This window comes from Carcharodon carcharias, chromosome 13 (assembly GCF_017639515.1).
Source record: "Carcharodon carcharias isolate sCarCar2 chromosome 13, sCarCar2.pri, whole genome shotgun sequence".
NCBI lineage: Eukaryota > Metazoa > Chordata > Chondrichthyes > Lamniformes > Lamnidae > Carcharodon > Carcharodon carcharias.
Window position 1 is genome coordinate 11,167,147 of NC_054479.1, and position 16,255 is coordinate 11,183,401.

Here is a 16,255-nt window from a genome sequence, read left to right on the forward strand (position 1 = left end):
TCTCGTCAAGACTGGTGCGTCCAAGTTAACATTTTTCCTACCTCTTTCTCTTAACTCAATCTTTCCTATGATCAGGCAGTGACTGCAGGGGAACACCGCAGCAATGCATAGAAATAACTTCAACCACTTATCCAGAGGACATCAATAGTTAAAAGCAGGTCATCTGTCACAGTGTTCAAGCAGTGTTGGGATCTAATATGACTGTTTTTTTTGAGATGGCGGGCTTGTTAAATCACATAGGAGCATCGCCACTGCAAGTTCACCTCCAAGCCATGCACCATTTGACTTGGAAATATATCGCCGTTCCTTCACTATCACGGGGTCAAGACCCTAGAACTCCCTTCCCAGCAGCCCCTACACCACAGGGACTGCAGTGGTTCAAGAAGGCAGCTCACCACTACCTTCTCAAGGGCAACTAGGGATGGGCAATAAATGCTGGCCCAGCCAGTGACACATGCATCCTGTAAATGGATAATTAAAAAAAGAAAAGTTATACACTTTATTATTAATGGAGGCAATTATTCATAAAGTTACAATGGAGTTAGAGTAATGAAAAGGCCATTCAGCCCATCTTGGTCTATGCTGGTGGATTATGGTCCTCATGAGCTTTCTCCCACCTTACATCATTTCACATGTCTCTGGGTCAAAATCCTAGAACTCACTCACTAACAGCACAATGGATGTACCTACACCACATGGACTGCAGCAATTCAAGATGGCAGCTCACTCACCTTCTTAAGGTCAATTAGAGATGACCAATAAATGCTAGCCTAGCCAGCGACACCCACATCCTGTAAATGAATAATAAAAACATTATCACTATAACCTTCTTCCTCCAACTCCTTTATGCATTTATCTGGTTTCCCCTTAAAAGCATTATGCTAGTCGCCTCAACTGATGATGAATTCCACATTCTTACCACTGAAAATTATTCATTCTGGGGAAGTAATGTAACCCCCCCCCTCCTCAGTGCAGCTCCATGTGTATATACTGTTCAGAGATTTGCATGGCCCCTGGTGATTAATAATTTTGGATGTCAGGAATTACACCTCTTCACAGAGAGTCATCCTTAACTCTGGAACAAGTCATTAGTTCATGCATTGACTGCGCACTCACTGCACGAGTTCCAGACAGAGCTAAATGTGTTCCTAACTACGGCCAATCTGATTGCAGCAACAACCTGGTGGAGGAGGGGTTGTCGGCGGGGTGCGGGTGAGGGGGTTCATATCTCAGGTTGGGAGAGGAGAATCAGATATTGGCTATGGGGAAGGGGAATCGGATCATGGGCTAGAGGCAGGGGAATCGGATCATGGGCTAGAGGCAGGGAAATCGGATTGTGGGCTGCGGGAGGGGAATCAGATCTCAGGCCAGTGTGGACAGGTGGAGTGAGATCTGATCTGAATATAACCTCAACCCCAAATTCCTGTCTACCCCCGATAACCTTTCACCCGTTTGTTAATCAAGAATCTATCTAGCTCTGCCTTTAAAATATTCAAAGACTCGGCTTCCACTGCCTTTTGAGGAAGAGAGTTCCAAAGACTCATGACCCCCTGAGAGAAAATATTTCTCATCTCTGTCTTAAATGAGCGACCCCTTATTTTTAAACAGTGACCCCTCGTTCTAGATTCTCCCACAAGAGGAAACACCCTCTCCACATCCACCCTGTCAAGACCCCTCAGGATCTTGAAGGTTTCAATTAAGTTGCCTCTTACTCTTCTAAACTCCAGTGATATGAGCCCAATCTGTCCAGCCTTTCCTCATAAAACAACCCGCCCATTCCTAATAAACCTTCTCTGAACTGCTTCTAACGCATTTAAATCTTTCTTTAACTAATGGGACCAGTCCTGTACACAGTACTCCAGATGTGGTCTCACCTATGCCCTGTACAACTGAAACATAACCTCCTTACTTTTGTAATCAATTCCCCTCACAATAAATGCTAACATTCAATTAGCTTTCCTAATTACCTGCTGTACCTACATACTAACCTTTTGTGATTCATGCACTAGGACGCCCAGGTCCCTCTGAATCTCAGAGCTCTGCAATCTCTTATCATTTACTTATAATAAACTTCATTTTATTCCTCCTGCCAAATTGAATGATTTCACAGTATCACAGTATCTTTACAGTGCAGAAAGAGGTAATTCGGTCCATCGAGCCTGCACTGGCTCTCTGAAAGAGCATTCCACTTAGTCCCACTCCCCTGTCTTATCCCCGTAACCTTGCACATTCTTTCTTTTCAGGTAGCAATCCAATTCCCTTTTGCATAGCTTGATCGAACCTGCCTCCAACCACTCTCTGGATGAAAGTTTTTTCCTCACATCACATTTACTCCTTTTGCCAATTATTTGAAACCTATGCCCTCTAGTTCTTGATGTTTTCTTGAGTGGGAACAGTTTCTCACTATTTATCCTGTCCATACCCCTCAGGATCTTGAATACTCGTTTCAAACCTCCTCTCAGCCTTCTTTTCTCCAAGGAAAACAGTCCCAACCTCTCCAGTCTATCCTCATAGCTACAGTTCTTCATCCTGGGAATCATTCTTGTAACTCTCCCCTGTACTTTCTCCAATGCCTTCACATCCTCCCTCAAGTATGGCGCCCAGAACTGGATGCAGTATTCCAGATGAGGCCCAACCAGTGTCTTATAAAAGTTCAATGTGACCTGCTTACTCTTGTACTCAATGCCCCTATTAATAAAGCCTAAGATACTATATGCTTCATTAACTACTCTCTCAACATGCCTTGTCATCTTCAATTACTTATGTACATATACACCGAGGTCTCCCTGTTCCTGCACCTCCTTTAGAGGCTCTCCCTTTATTTTATACCGTCTCACCATATTCTTCCAGCCAAAATGAATCACCTCACACTTCTCTGCATTGAACTTCATCTGCCACTTATCTGCCCAATTCACCAATATGTCTATGTCCTTTTGATGTTCAAGACTATCCTATCACAGATGACAATAGTTCCAATCTCTGTATCATCTGCAAATTTCACATTTGCTCACATTATACTCCATTTGCCAGATCTTTGCCTGCTCACTTAACCTATCTATGTCAGTTTGTAGCCCTTTTACGTCCTCTTCACAATTTACTTTCCTACCTATCTTTGTGTCATCAGCAAATCCAGCAACTATTCCTTCAGCTCCTTCATCCAAGTCATTTATATAAATTGTAAAAAGCTGAGGCCCCAGCACTGATCCCTCTGACACACCACTCATCACATCCTACCAACCCGAAGAAGACCCGTTTATGCCAACTCTTTGCTTCCTGTTAGCCAGCCAATCTTCTATCCATGCCAATATGTTACCCCCTACACCATGATCTTTTATTTTCTGCAATAATCTTTGATGTGGAACTTTAGCAAGTGCCTTCTGGAAATCTAGGTACAGTATATCCACCGGTTCCCCTTTAGGTGTAACACATATGACTCCTTCAAAGAACTCTAATAAATTGGTTACACATGATTTCCCTTTTACAAAACCATGTTGGTTCTGCCTGGTCACCTTGAATTTTTCTAAGTGCCCTGCTATAACATCTTTAATAATAGCTTCTAACATTTTCCCTATGACAGATGTCAGGCTAACTGGCCTATAGCTTCCTGCTTTCTGTCTCCCTCTCTTTTTGAATAAAGGAATTATATTTGTTATTTTCCAATCTAATGGAACCTTCCCCGAATCTAGGGAATTTTGAAAATTTAAACTAACACATCAACTACCTCACTAGCCACTTCTTTCAAGACCTTAGGCTGAAGTCCATCCAGACCTGGAGATTTGTCAGCTGCAGCCTCAACAATTTGCTCAATACCACTTCCCTGGTAATTGTAATTTTCCTGAGTTCCTCCCTCCCATCCATTTCCTGATTTACAGCTATTTCCAGGATGTTACTTGTGTCCTTTACACTGAAGGCCAAAGCCATCTCGCTACTTTCCATTATCAATTCCCCAGACACAATCTCTATAGGACCAACACTCACTTTGATAACTCTTTTCTTATTTAAATACCTATAGAAACTCTTACTACCCATCTTTATATTACTGTCTAGCTTTCTCTCATACTCTAATTTTCCCTCCTTATTAATATTTTTGTCATTCTTTGCTGCTCTTCATATTCTTCTCAATCTTCTGACCTGCCACCTTTGCCAGTGATTTTGAAGCCTTGACCTTTGATCATTGAATCCACTCGCCAGAGGCGATCATTTCTCTCCACCTACTGCAACAAAACTTCTCATCGTAAGGACTGCATTTCTATAGCGCCTTCCAGGACATCCCGGAGCACTCCACTGCTGATGAACTGCTTTTGAACATTTATAAAGGAGGGAGACATAATGAGAGTGTGGTGGAGGCAGGTACCATTGGGGCATTCGAAATGGAATTGGATAACTCCTGAAGAAAAATTTTGCAGGAATTCATGGAAACTGAGAGGGAGAGGGATTAACTCAGTTGGTCTCACAGAGAGCTGACATGGACAAGGCAGGTCTTTCTGTGCTGTAAGCATTATAAGGTTCAATGAACGGTGGCAACCAACTTGCATACATCGGCAAGTCCTGTAACCAGCAATAAGGTAAATGAGCTGGTCGTCAGGGGTAATTTTTTGTTGGGTGAATGTTTGCCAGGACAACTCTTCTCCTAAGTGAAGCTGTGGGATCTTTTGCACCAACCTAACAGAGCAGTTTAATGTCTCACCTGTGAGACAGCACTCCCTCAGTGCTGCATTGGGAGAGTCGGTGTGGATTGTAGACTTAAATCTCTAAGGTGAGCCTTGAATGCACAACCTTCTGACTGAGAGACAGCAGAGAGTCAAAGTTGACACTCTAATGGTACAGCGTATATCGAGAGAGGACATACCCTAACTTGCCTGTGTTCAGCTGCTTTCTCTCACTACTATATATATAAATTACCCAGCATGCTTGGGGAGGCCAGCAGCATTTTATGATGCGTGTTTTATAGGTAGCTGCGTATCATTGTAGCAGCAGCCCAGCCACAATCTGTTCATCCGATTGAGTAAAAGGGGCCTGTTATAGAAAATAAAGCCTCATGACTCGTGTGCTTGATAGTGTCAAGCGCCATTTTATCCACCCTTCTTACGTTGCAGATGAGTTCCCACAGCTGGTCATGGTCACAGATACCAATGAGGCTGATGACAGAGCTTCCCCAGCAGCTGGAAGTCATAACACGACAGACACTGGCCATCTTGCAGCAGTGAGGTGACCGTGTCGATCTTTCCGTTTGTGGTGATCAGTGATTTCTTTGTACTTCTTTCAATTTATTATAACGTATTCACTGATCATGATGCAGCCTCCTCTACCTTGGGGAGACCAAACGCGGACTGGATGACCACTTAGTGGAACACCTCTGCTTAGTCCTCAAATGTGCCTTGCAGCCGCCTGTCATTTCAGTTCTCCACCTTGCTCTTCATAATCCTGCCATTCACATCTCCTCTAGACACAACTTTTGTTTCTTTACTTGTCCCATTGTCACTCCCTTTGGCCTTCCAGCATGAATACTTTTGTTATGTAACCTCAAATGCAAAAGCAAACTACTGCAGGTGCTGGAAATCTGAAATGAAAACAAAAACCAAATGCCCGAGAGGTCTGGCAGAATCTGTAGAAAGGGAATTCGAGTTTAACGTTTCAGGTCAATGACCTTTCAGCAGAATGTTATTTAATCTCTCCTGCCCTCTATCCAAACTCAGGCCTTCACTTCCATTCTTTATTCCCACCCTCCCCTTCATGGCTTGCTCAAAACCTATTACATTTCCAACTTTTCCCGGTTTCAGACCTGAAACATTGGCCGGAATTTTCCAGGTCTCTCCCTGGCAGGTTCTCCTGTGCCAGCGAAACCTCCGTTCACGTCAGCGGGACCGGAAGATCCCAATGATATGAGGGGCTGGAAAATTCCAGCCATTAACTCTGTTTTTCTCTCCATAGATGCTGTCAGACCTGTTGAGTATTTGCATCATTTCCTGTTTTTATTGGATGTGTAAGAACGGTCTGGTGGAACTACTTTCCAGCCACTCACATGCCAATTGTTCCAATTCCCGCCCTCTCAAAAATATATGTTTGGGTTTTTTAAAAACTAATTGTCGAGATGTTGGGCATCATTGGCTGAGCTGGCATTTATTACCCATCCCGAATTGCCCACAACAAGGTGGTGGTGGCCCTTCTTGAACTGCTGCAGTCCATGTGATGAAGGTGCTTCATCAGTGCCGCTAGGTAAGAACTCCAGGATTTTGACTCGGCGATGATGAAGGAACAGTCAACAAGTGTCCAAGTCAGGGTTACGTTGAACTGCACTGAATTTACAGCTCAGAAGCAGACCATTTGACCCAATTACTGACCCGTGCTGTTGATGCTCCATACCAGCCTCCATCCACCACATTTCATCACACTCCTTCAAATACCCTTCTATTCCTTTCTTCCTCGTGTGTTTATCCAGCTCCCTCTTAAGTACACCCGTGCTATTTGCCTCCTAGAATTGAATGGTGTGTGATTTGGAGGTGATTGTGTTTCTCTGCGTCTGCTGCCCTTGTCCTTCTAGATGGTGGAAGTCATGGCTTTGGGAGGTTCTATCAATTCCATGGTGCGATTACAGTCTCTGCATAATAGAAGATGGAGCGGCAGCGCGATGCTGCAAGTTGTGGGTGAACGATTATGTACATGGGATCAGCCCATTCCTTACAGAACATGCAAAGTTCACCACAGCCTTCCATTGTCATGACATTATTGAATTAGACATTTTTAGTGTAAAATAATGGGGAGGCAGTGGCGTAGTGGTAACATTGCTGAGCTAGTAATCCAGAGCTCCAAGCCGATACCCTAGGGGCACACATTCAAATCCCACCATGGCAGCTGGTGGAATTTAAATCCAATGAATGGAAGCTGGAATTGAAAGCTAGTCTCAGTAATGGTGACCATGGAACTACCATGGATTGTTGTAAAACCCCATCTAGTTTGCTAATGCCCTTTATGGAAGGAAATCTGCCATCCTTATCTGGTCTAACCTACATGTGGCTCCAGACCCACAGCAATGTGGTGGATTCTTAACTGCCCTCTAAAATGGGCCATCAAGCTACTCAGTTCAAGGGTAATTAGGGCTGGGCAACAAATGCTGGGCTTGCTAGCCATGCCCACATCTCATGAAAGAATATAAGTAAACAAATAAAAGGCAATGAGATTATGGAAGCAAAATTGAGGGCTGAGAAATAGATGTGTTATTAATTGTAAAGTGTCTGAATTATCCCTTTTGAACTGTGACCTCCAGTTGGCTACTCCAGTTCCAAATGAAGAATTTTTGTCATTATTTGTGTCATTTCATTATCACATGGAACTTCCATCCCCGACAACTTGCTTTCAACTTTAACCCAATAAAACATCCCAAGGTGCTTCATAGGAGCATTATCGAACATGGAGCCAGTTAATATTAGGCAAATAACCAAAAGCTTGGTCAAAGAGTTGGGTTTTATGGAGCTCCTGAAAGGAAGAACGAGCAGTACAGAAGCAAAGAAGCTAAGGAGGAGAATAAAATTGGGGATACTCAAGAGGCCAGAATTAGATAAGCACAGATACCTTGCAGAGTTCTGGGGCTGGAAGTGATTATACTGATGGGGATGTTAACTGCATAAATAAAGCTTTGGTGCCTGCGGTTGGTAGGGGTGGGGGTGGAGTGGGAGAACTCATTGAGTAACGACTTGAACACATAAAGAGACTCTTAATGACACTGGTGGTGGGTTGTCAAGTTAGGAGCTATACATTTGTAATGCCTCACTTTGTGAATAAATCTAAAACTGAGCAAAGATTGACTTCTGGTCTCCTCCTTCACCAATCGGCTGCAAGAAGTTTAACAAGTGAGGGGAAGAGGCCATGAAGGGATTTGAAAACCAACGGCAACATCGTTAGACAAAGTGGTCCCTGTTTATTTTTCCGCTGCTAATTAGCCAGTTGATAAGGTACGGACACAACACTGTTACAGCTCGAAATCTACAGTGCTATAGCAACACTTTTATTGAGTGGAGACATGACTCATCACACTGTCAAGAAAAGAGAAGAACTAGATGCTAAGCTTGTCCAGGAAGTGCCAAGGGAAGCATCGCATTGAGACCCGACTGCTGTGGTTCGCCAGTTGGTTATATTTTATACATTTGATTTTCCTCAGAGCAATGTGGAGATGACACTAGTTTCTAAGTGTGTAACAGGTTTATTTATCTGCTTTAAAAAATGTCGGCAATCACAAAATGTCTACACTCGTACTTATCCCAACTGCAGCTTCTAGGTATTTCTGTGGGTATATGCTTATTTTAGCTCTGAACCAACACCCAGGCTTAATCAATCAAGCACAGTGAGCATACATCAATTACCAGAATAACATAATCAAACACACAATGCTTAAACCATTGAACCATCCACCATTGGCAACCAACTGCTAGAAGGCCACACCAAGGAAAACCAAGGACATCCCCGAAGGAGGCAAGCACACAAGGAATGGGAGGCCACTTGAGGGATTAGGATCTTCCGGTGGATGATTGTGTCAGACAGGGGATTCTCCAAGGGCCCTCAGTAAACGAGTGCTAAGCAGAGTATCTGATTTAAGATATAGCTTAATGGAAGCATGCTGGCTCAGATTTTGTGGTCTGCAGTACAGTGACAACACTCATCACTGACTTCGAATAAATCTCCACACTAACCTGTCACCATCCCGGTGGTGAGAACTGCATCTGTCTTGAGAGAGGATTCCCTCCTGACATTGGCTGCAGTCAGGCCCAGCAATGCTGTTTAACGCAGGCGAGAATTTATATGTGGGCAGTCACTGCGCCATAAAAACTGTATAAAACAGGCTGCTGCGGACATTGGAAAAATCACATTTAGTAGACGTAATTAATGTTGCAAAATTAAACATTTAAACAATTTTACAACATTCAAAATCTAAATATATTTTTTATGAAATGCAATAAATAAATAAATCATTTTAAAATAAAGGAAGGGGTAAATAAAAAGATGATACTTAAAAAGTCTGATAATCAAACTAAAAAAAATCAGAGAATTTACTTTGGAAGATTTATCAAACTTTTAAAAGCTTACACGGTAAAAAAAAATTAATCTGTTTTAACTTTTAAAATGGTGTGGTCCTCTTCATCGAGTATTTGTGAAATGGGAGGAGACCCCTTACACTTGAGAAATGCAAACGTAAAAGCTTAATGTGTAATTATTTGAAATTAGTGGGCAATTTGTCCGGCTGCATGCTGGTTCCACACTTTCTGTTTGAAGTAGTGAACCCTCGGGGGGACTGTTGGTTGCTCCATTGTGATTTTTGGACTAGGGTTGTATGTGCAAACTCCGAACGTTGCGAAGGCTCTCCGATATCTGAAATCAGCTACTGGCGCTGCAGAATCCAACCCAGCATAGAACACAGACTTACTGCAATCCGCATCAAAACATCCGGACGTGCTAATGAAATACGTTTGACGTGTAGTCACTGTTGTACTGCAAGGAACTCAGCAGCCAATTTGCACTCAGCAAGCTCCCACAAACAGCAGTGTGATAATGATCAGATAACCTGTTTTTGTGATGTAGGTTGAGGGATGAATATTGGTCAGGACACCAGGGAAAACGTTTTTTTTCACAGTATTGCCATGGGATCTTTGGCATCCACTTGAGAGAGCAAACTCTCTCAACTGAAAGACGGGACCTCCGACAGCACTCCCTCTGTACTGCATCGGAGTGTCAGCCTCATGTCCAGAGTGGGATGCAGCGAGTCTCTGCAGTGGGATGTACTGGTAGTTCAGAAGTGGGGTATGATAGGGCTATCTTCAATGATCCACCAAACACAACGTAAGCTCAAATTGGCTCAGATTTCTATGAAGTTAATAATTTCCTGGAACCCTCCTGTGTTAAGATGCTAAGGCCCTGATTTTCATCCCCGCATTGGGTTCGCAGAGTCAGAGGATTCCTGGCTTGGCAACCCCGACTTTTCAAAATGGCCGCCTGCAGGTTGGATTTTCGGTCCGGGGGTAGGGGGTTGGTAGGCTGAAAGAGGAGTCAGCGCGGGAGACCCCGGAATGAGCGTGGAGGCTGCCGGGTGCAGAGGCAGGTTGGGTTCAAGACCTACCTCTCTGCTCCGACACTGTTTAAATAAATAAAATGTAATAAAACAAAAAAACATCCCTCCAGCCCTCACCCCCCCTCACCTCCCCACGCAGTCCCTATGCCCTATCCATACCAACCTATGCCAACCCATAACCACCACTCATCCTCCTCATGGCCCTTCATATCCCCTTTTTCCAGGCCACGCCCCCCACCCACACTGCATGGTCCCTCATATCCCCCATGCCAATTTAGTGCCAACTCATGCCACCTCATACCCTGACCTCCCACCCTTTGACCTTACCCCTTCCATGTCACCTCACCTCCTATCCTTTGACACTTCCTGAACAGCTTGGCAGTTCCTGGGCAGCTTGACAGTTCCTTGACAGCTTGACAGTTCCTGGACAGCCTCTCATTTCCTTGGCAGCTTGACAGTTCCTGGGAAACTTGACAGTTCCTTGACAGCTTGACAGTTCCTGGACAGCCTCTCATTTCCTTGGCAGCTTGACAGTTCCTGGGCAGCTTGACAGTTCCTGGACAGCTTGACAGTTCCTGGACAGCTTGACAGTTCCTGGACAGCTTGACAGTTCCTGGGCAACTTGACAGTTCCTGGGCAGCTTGACAGTTCCTGGGCAGCTTGACAGTTCCTGGACAGCTTGACAGTTCCTGGGCAGCTTGACAGTTCCTGGACAGCTTGACAGTTCCTGGGCAGCTTGACAGTTCCTGGGCAGCTTGACAGTTCCAATGAGTTTGTGTGTAAAAAGTGCATAATCATGTTTAATTCTAACAATCTCAAAAGCTGCCTTACCTCTCCCAGAGGTGAACTGGGACCCTATCCAAAGGGGTACCTTACCTCATTGTTTCACAAGCTCTTTCCCTCTGGGACCCCAATTTGAGGCTTTGAAGTTGCCACCACCCCTCAGTTGGAGCTATGACAGTGGGTTTGGGTTGACCTCTGAGAGTAGGGGGTGCAGGTGGGGGAGCAGGGGTGGAGGGGAGAGCTTTGAATCTTCACATATTTTTAAAAACTCACCTTTTCAGTTGGTTTTCTGGAGCAGGAGTCAGTCTTCAAGCATCAGCCATTTAGGCCACACCTCACAGCTGTGCAGCACCCCAGACCCTCGTCTCGCGCTCCCACTGGGGGTTGTGGCCCCAGGTTTTGGGCAGCCTTGCCTTACCTCTCAAAAGGGGCACCCTAGCTATCCAAAGGACCTATCAAGTTCAGACCTCCTCTTCCCTGGCCTGCGCACTCCAAGATGCACGCAGCCAGGGTTCAAAGATCAGAGGTCAGCGGGGGGCAGCTGCCTCCATGGATCGCGCTTGCCTGAACTCCGGCCTGACTCCAGTCCCGCTCCCCGAAGATGGGAAATGCTGGGCTTGGGAATTCCATCCATTTCCGGGATTCCCGCTGTGGAAAACCTCCCTGTCCTGGCGAAAATCTGAGCCTAAGCATTTGCTGTAAAGTTATAATTCGTATTATAATATTTCTGAAGGCTGAGAATGCACAACTGCTTACTTATGTGAGATTGTATCCTTTTGAACCTGGTCTGTTTCTGGAGGGAACCGTGTACAGCTTCTGCCAGCTCAGAGATCGTAGTAGGAAATGATAATTTATTACACTTTGGGTAGAAGGAGCCGGAGTGTCTGAGTGGGTAGGTTTCCTGCCTCTGAGCTGGAAGGCCCCAGGTTCAAGAGCCCACTCCAGGACTTGTCCTCTGTAAGAGAACCCAGCCACCGGTGCAGCAAACCCCATCACTTATCAGTGCTGGTCCCCAGCCCAGATAAGTGGGGAGGGTTAACAGCAGGAAAGTTATCTGGCTATAAAACCACTTGCCAAATCCAAGAACAACAAAGGTGATCAAGCAGCATTGCGGCGAGCCCCATGTAATGTGGGAAATGCCGAAAGAGCAACAAATCAGGCGTGACACTTTTTTGGAGACCTGTGGATTCATCACTTCTTTCTTATGCCCTCCTGGGTAGCAGCATGCCCTTATTCCTTTGTGAGCCTAGACAGGCTAGACGATGAGGGAAGGGGAGCAGCCTGATACAGACCTCACCTAATACCTCCACACCTCCCAGCAAACATCACTGGGTTAAAGGGTAATAAGGAGCAGGAACTATGGTTCAACCTCCTCCCAATCCCCCTGTCTCGGGGGCGATTGAGGCTGGCTGGCTCGCTCCCCCTTGCCAGAGGTCGGTTAACCAGCACCAGCATGATGGACCAAATGGCCTCCTTCTGTGCTGAGTTCAGAAACAGACAAGGAATTGAACCAGATGAGTGTGTCGCAGACCAACGAAAACCCATTTACTCCCTAAGCCGCCACTGCAGACATTAAATAATCCATTGTTAGAAGAAAAAATAAATTACGTTTAAAATGATATCGTTTAACCATTATGATAATAGATCAGGGTGGGGGCGGGAACACTGAGCTGAAGCAGACAGGAGATACTGCGTCTGATCAAGGTGAATGCTCCAGGCATGAGTAGAGATCTCTACTTATGTCTAATCTGTATTTCATTTCTTCTGATCTGTGTAACCCAAATCCTTTCCATTTTATACTGAGGGTAATAACAATAATAATAATTTGGTTTCTATCCGATAAAAGTGCTCGTGTCAGTGGGAAGTCCTGTTTAAGGCGAACACTTGCTCAAGGACACATGTCTGTGCATTGTCTGTACGGTAGGAATGAATGGATTACGGTGGGATTACCTGAGCTTTTTGTCTTCATAGGCCAATTCGCTGTCTCTGTGATACCCTCCTCATGGGGCCCATTTATAATCTAAATCTGTGCTCCCATCAACCTGCACAGATGACAAGCTGACACGTCATCGTGTTCTAGTTGATATTTTTTCTGTTGACTACCAATTCCTACATCCCTATGATTGACAGATGAAAGCTGGGTCAAAATCCTGGATCTCCCTCCCTAACAGCACTGTGGGTGTTCCTACACCACATGGGCTGCAGCGGCTCAAGAAGGCAGCTCACCATCACCTTCCCAAGGGCAACTTGGGATGGACAATAAATGCTGGCCCAGCCAGCGAAGACCACATCCCGTGAATGAATAATAAAAAAAAACAGGTTCAGCAGTGATGCCCCACACCGCCAAATGGTCCATTCACCGTATAAAGGCTCATACGCGAAGAATAATGAGATGTCCAAGGGTTGCCGACATCCTTAGAGCAAAATGCATGGCAACCAACAACTGACAAATCTACCAGAATATTGAATTGTATAACCAGTCAGAGTCAAACTATATGAAACCTTAAGCATGAGGACAAGTTACATAGACTAAGCTTGTATTCCCTTGTATATGGAGGGTTAAGGGGTGATCTGATTGAGGTGTCTGAGATGATTAAAGGACTTGGTTGGGTAGATACACAGAAACTATTACCTCTGGCGGGAGAGCCCAGAACAAGGGGGCATAACCTGCGCATTAGAGCTCGGCTGTTCAGGAGTGAAGTGAGTTAGCACTCCTTCACACAAAGAGTATTGGAAATCTGGAATTCTCTCCTCCAGAAAGCTGTTGCAGCTGGAGGACTGGGGAGGCTGGGTGGGGGGGGGTGGGGGTGTATTTGGTGGTAGGGGGTGTGGTGGGTTCAGCAGGCTGGTCATTTGGAAATTTCAAAACTTGCTATCGATGGATTTTTGTTAGAAAAGGACATTAAGGGTTAGGAAGACAAACTGGGTAAATGGAGTTAGGGGGCACCCCCCAAAATATTACCCCCACTTTGCACCTCACCCCTGGCCTCCAAAACCCTCCCTCCACTCTCCAGCAACCCCCCCCCCCACTCCCCACCACCACACTTTCCTAGAGTCCCTGATTCCTTCCCGCCCAAAAGTATCCGATTTATCTTAGTCCAGCATCCATGACACTTGTTCCCACGGACTGCCTTGCAATCCCAGCAGCAGCCACTACTTGTTTCTGGCACTGCTGGGACTACTCAGCTGCTGGTGAATCTGATTGGCCAGCAGCTCTTGAGTGAGGGACTTCCTGACCCTGAAGGGCGGGATCCTCACCCCCAGCTCATTAAGGCTGCCCCCAGTTTATAACCTTTACAGGGGCAACCTCTTTTAAAGCCGGCCGGTTAGCAACCACCTTATCTACAGGGGAGAGGGCGAGCAATATGCACCCCACCATCCCCACTGCCCCCACCCCACCGAAAAATCCAGCCCTTGGGCTTTTCAACCTAGAAAGCAAGAAGCTGAGAGGTGATCATATAGAAGAAAGTAAGTGCTGAGGAAAAAGGAAATCTGGAAAGTAATATAAATTGAGACTAAAATAAGGTTCCTTTGATAGCACTTTCCAAACCCACAACCTCTACCACCCAGAAGGACAAGGGCAGCAGATAGATGGGAACACCACCGCCTGCAATTTCCCCTCCAAATCACTCACCATCCTGACTTGGAAATATATCGCTGTTCTTTCACTGTCACTGGGTCAAAATCCTGGAACTCCCTCCCTAACAGCACTGTGGGTGTACCTACACCACATGGACTGCAGCAGTTCAAGAAGGCAGCTCACCACCACCTTCCCAAGGGCAACTAGGGATGGGCAATAAATGCTGGCCCAGCCAGCGATGCCCACATTCGATGAAATAATTTTAAAAAAGGTCATTTTTGGATTGATATTCGGAAGGTCTTCAACTCCTAGAATAGAATCCCAGATAGGGGAATGGAGGTGAAATCATACAAGATCTGCAGCAATAACTTGCCTTGATATAGCACCTTTATATTGCTGAAAAGAGACATGTTGCTGAAGCTTTTCATTGCACTACTCAGGACAAACACAAGAATGCCAAATTTCAAACGATTGCAACATTCTTACATACATCTTGATGAGTGCAAGATAAAATGTATCGGCAACAGGTGAGATATTGCAAGGTGAGAGATGAGAGCTTTGAGATGCAGAGGGATCTGGGTGTCCTACTGCATGAATTGCAAAAGGCTGGTATGCAGGTGCAGCAAGTAATTAGGAAAGCTAATAGAATGTTATCATTTATTGCGAAGGGAATTAAATACAAAAGTTATGCTTCTGTTATACAGAGCACTAGTAAGACCAAATCTGGAGTCTTACAGTATTATACAGTACTGGTCACTTTATTTAAGAAAGGAGGTAAATGTGTTGGAAGCAGTTCAGAGAAGGTTTACCAGACTAATACCTGGAACGGGCGGGTTTTCTTATGAGGAAAGGTTGGACAGGCGAGGCTTGTATCCGCTGGTGTTTTGAAGAGTAAGGGGCGACTTGATTGAAACATATAAGATCCTGAGGGATCTGGACAGGGTGGATATGAAGAGGATTTTGTGGGAGAATGTAGAACTTGGGATCACTGTTTAAAAATAAGGGGTCACCCATTTAAAATGGAGATGAGGCGAAATGTTTTCTCTCAGAGGATTTTGAGTCTTTGGAACTCTCTTCCTGTAAAGGTGGTGGAAGCAGAGCCTTTGAAGATTTTTAAGGCAGAAGTAGATCGATTCTTGGTAAGCAAGGGGGTGATAAGTTATCAGAGGTAGATGGGATGCAGATTTGAGATTATTATCAGACCATCTATAATCTTATTGAATGGCCTGAGCAGGCTTGAGGGGCCAATTGGCCTACTCCTGCTCCTTGCTCATGTGTATATATGTTATGTTAAGCAATATTCTTAGCACCTTTAATGGGGTCAAGCAACGGCAACTATTTCCCAGGAATGTGGTCAGTCAAAAGTTGACACAGAATCAAAGTGGTCAGTATTAGGACAGATGACAAAAAGCTTGATCACAGAGATAGGTTTTAAAGAGTGTTTTAAAGGAGAAGGGAGTGGCAGAGAGGCAGAAAGGTTTAGGGAGGGAATTCCACAGCATAAGACTTTGGCAGCTGAAGACACAGCAGTCAATGGAAGAGTGGAGAAAATCAGAGGTAAAGATTGGTTGCTGAGATGGAGGAGCTGCAGGGTAATTCTGGATGGATGCACTCTGATTTCCCTCATCAGTAATTCATCACTTGGATATACAGAACCTGAGTATTTCGGAAAAAAAAGAGACATGCCGTTGAAGCTTTTTGTCTTGCACTCATCAGGACAGATGCCTCGACCAATCAGAGTCCACTCACCAACCAATCAGCACCCTCCTTTGGGGCAGTGTAAATTTGAGATTTGGTATTCCTGCGAATCTGACCTGATGAGTGTGAGACATAAA

The 16,255-nt window shown here is 45.0% G+C and overlaps 1 long non-coding RNA gene across 1 annotated transcript in view; it reads left to right on the forward strand.

Annotated features, from left to right (window-relative positions):
- The window catches only part of LOC121286412, a 160,787-nt gene that overhangs the window by 117,780 nt on the left and 26,752 nt on the right, over nucleotides 1-16,255 (forward strand). The window lies entirely within an intron of this gene.